Source organism: Stegastes partitus, unplaced genomic scaffold (genome assembly GCF_000690725.1).
Source record: "Stegastes partitus isolate 25-593 unplaced genomic scaffold, Stegastes_partitus-1.0.2 Scaffold1166, whole genome shotgun sequence".
Classification (NCBI taxonomy): Eukaryota; Metazoa; Chordata; class Actinopteri; family Pomacentridae; genus Stegastes; species Stegastes partitus.
The window spans coordinates 252,649-255,721 of record NW_007578897.1 but is presented as its reverse complement, the minus strand read 5'-3'; the positions used below and the strand labels follow the sequence as shown (position 1 = coordinate 255,721).

General features: G+C 38.3%; 1 protein-coding gene across 1 annotated transcript in view; it reads right to left on the bottom strand.

Moving 5' to 3' along the window:
* The window catches only part of LOC103368527 (major histocompatibility complex class I-related gene protein-like), a gene marked incomplete at its 3' end in the record, with an annotated part of 31,980 nt that overhangs the window by 5,589 nt on the left and 23,318 nt on the right, over positions 1 to 3,073 (bottom strand). The window lies entirely within an intron of this gene.

Sequence of the window (3,073 nt, the reverse complement as noted above, 5' to 3'; positions counted from 1 at the left end):
CTGTTTTCTAATGGTATCATCATTCAAACTGCTTGTCATTGTAATATGGAACAAGATATTCCTTTTTCATACTCACCGTTTCTCCCAGAGTTAAACAGTGAGCGGTGCACACCCCCCTCTGGCCAGGCTACATGGTTCATTCCATCACATGTCGCAGACTTCATTTGACCAAACGTCATTAAACATTTTCATGTCCCTCTGTTGTATTTGTTTGTGTTTTATGATGTTTAAGTGTTTACTGACAGTTGATGTAATATGTTAAACCTTTTTTTCCCCCTCCATCTGTACACATCTGGCAGTTTTAACTGTTAATATCACAACCTCTAAATGAACCAAACATGGAGAAACTGACATATTTCAGTCATTAAAAACTCCGTGTACAATATCATTTTTTTTTTTACATATACAAGAATATGTGCAATATCAGTATTTTTTTCCATCAATATTTCTACTTATGGAGGAATATGTGCTATACCACTGATATGTGCAATGTCATATTTCACATTTGGAGATTTTTTTTCTGTGCATCTGAATATCTACACATGAAAGAATCAGTACTTCTGTATATTTTTGGTAGTTTCTCTTTTCTAATGATGTTCTCTACAATTTGCACTTTCCACTTTGCTGCTGTACCACTTTTCCCCACTGTGCAATGAATAAAGTCTTATCCGAATATTAAGTGCATTAGAGAGTACGACGACCTGATTATCTGCCAACAAAATAAGTAATAATAATAATAATCTGCATGACAATCACATGTTAACATTACAATATTTCAAAATTGAAATCTCCTCATCAGAGTGCTCTGGCCAATATTTAAAAAGTCTGCTCTCTGCCTCCATGAATTGAAAATTTGTGTTAATTAAATCATAACTTATCCTGGTGTTTAGTTTGACCCAAAAGCTGGACACAGAAAACCAAAGTCAAAAGTCTTTATTCAGTGAGCCAAAGGTATCACACAGATGATCAGTCTGTGTGGCAACAAATCCAACTAAGGAAGCAGGCAAAAGGCAAAAACTATGAACAACCCACATCCAAACATTTAATATGCAGGCAAATGTCTTAAAAAAGAGCTGGCAAAAGTCATACAAAAGGAGTTAACCAAACCAGAAAACACTAGCAAACAAATTTGTAACAGAGATGAGGCTGAGGTCAATATCCCAGATCATACAGGGGATTTATATCTAAAACATGTAAACACAAGCAGAGCAAACTTGGAAATGGCTGGAAAGCTTGACTACAAGAAGCAGAAAGATAATCTGGTGCAGAGTGATTGAAGAGCTGGTGCTTTTATACTGTGGAAGGAGGTTTATGGATCAGCTTCAGGTGTTTGATGGAAGCAGAGCAGGTGAGACGGCAGCAGTCAGAAGGATGAAACACCCACAGCAGAGCAGGACACAAGAAGGAGAAAAGAAAAAGACATAAAAATACCACTAATACAACAACAGCTGCCATGACACAAATGTGTTTGGAAAGCGATGGCAAATAAACAGACATAGTTTACAATATGTGAACCATCTTTCATAGATATTTATACTGGAACAGAAGAAGCAGTCTGTTGTGTTGCTTTCTCCTGTGGTATGGCATTTCTCTACACAAAATTATGACCATAAATTGGCAGGTATATGATGTTTTTATTCCACAGTCACATTGTGAGTAAAACTGTGAGTTGTTCACATGTAGAGTTGGTTGTTCAGATCAGATGTTTGAGGAAGAAATGGATTATAACTCTTTGTATTCACTAATAATCAGCAACCTGTTGATAATTTAGATTTGCAAGTTGCAGAAATGGAGAATGCTGCAGGTCTGTGTTCCTGTTTCTCTCCTCATGTGTCAGTTGATGGTATCTGTGACTCTGTGGAGGCTTCGTCATCTGTTGCAGGTTCCTTGTTCTTCTTGCTGAAGACAGTTATTTACTGAAGATTGTTCTTTATGTCTACATTTTTGTTGCACAATACTGCACACAACAGTAAACTGGAGAGAAAATGATTTCCAACTCGGTTTAGTCTTCATAATTGCAAAACAGAATCAAGTAGAGTTTAAAGAATTGATGGTTTTGACAGAATCCCAACTTCACTGGAGTTTACTCCCCTCCTCTAGTCTTGGACTAGTCAGGACAGAATGAGAAATGAACAGAGTAAATGATTGGTCAGATACGTGGTAGAATTCATTACTACTTAGTGGATATGAAAGAAATCAAACAAAGTCTTTTTGGGTTTATTAAAAGTATATATAAAACAAGGATGTACTCACTGTGATCAGCGAGGATCTGAATTTCTGTCTGCAGAATCTGAGGCTACAAGCACAAAACAAAGAACCAGTTGATTACAGAACTCCAGTAAATATCAGATAGAAAAATGAAATTAATGTTTCATTTTGACTGAGGGATAAACTTACTGTTAGCAGGGCCGAACCCTAAAATAAAGTTGAGAGATGATTGCAGTTAAAATGATTTATCTATAACTTGCTGGAAATATTTTTATAGATATCTGCTTTGAATGTAAAGGCAGGACAGCTGTTCTTGTGTTGCTGAGTACCTTTATATCTCTTTCTCCAGATAAAGAGTCCAGTGATGCAGAGCGCCAGCAGCAGCAGAACTACAACTACTCCAATGACAGCACCAGCAGGAAACCCTGACGGAGAAATTGGAACCAAAACACAACCTTCAGATTTCATCTCTACTGCAGCACAATGACAAATATGTTTCATTTCCAGACTCCAGCAATCAGGGCCAACTTACCCCTGTTGGTCCTGATCGCTGCTTTGTCCAGTTTGGTTTTGATGTCGTCTTTGACACCAGACAGCTGAAACACACAGTGGTATCTCTTCCAGTCTTCAGGTGCGATGGATGAAATGTTCAGGTCAACACTCATCTGGAAGCTTCCATCATGGTTGGGGAGGATCTCTCCTTTGTCCACATCCTCATGAAGCTCCTCTCCATCTTTGGTCCAGAACAAGTCGGCTCTGTCGGGGTAGAAACCTGTAGCGTGGCAGGTGACCGGAGAGGAGGCAGTCTTCTGGAGGAGAGACACTGAGGGAAGATCTGCAAAGACAATAAAACCAAAAAATAAAA